The following is a 376-nucleotide window of genomic DNA, read 5'->3' as shown; positions in this document are numbered from 1 at the left end:
GGCAGGGGATCAGGCTAGATGATCTGTTCAGGTCCCTCCTGACCCTAGGTACTATGAAATTTGAGCCCATTGCTCCTTGTTCTGTCATTTGCCCCCACTGAGAACAGTCCAGCTCCATCCTCTTTGCAACCCCCCTGCAGGGAATTGAAGCCTGCTATTCAATCAACCCTCAGTCTTCAGACTAAATAAACCCAGTTCCCTCATTCTCTCCTCACAAATCATGTCCACCAGTCCCTGAACCATTTTTGTCACCCTCCGCTGATTCTCTCCAACTTGTCCACATCCTTTCTGTAGTAGGGTGCCCAAAGCTGGACACAGGACTCCAGATGTGGCCTCCCCAGTGCCAAATAGAGGGGAAGAATCAGTGCCCTTGATC

Source organism: Gavialis gangeticus, unplaced genomic scaffold (genome assembly GCF_001723915.1).
Source record: "Gavialis gangeticus isolate Ggan-Ray unplaced genomic scaffold, GavGan_comp1, whole genome shotgun sequence".
NCBI classification, from domain to species: domain Eukaryota; kingdom Metazoa; phylum Chordata; order Crocodylia; family Gavialidae; genus Gavialis; species Gavialis gangeticus.
Note: the sequence above shows the minus strand (reverse complement) of the source record.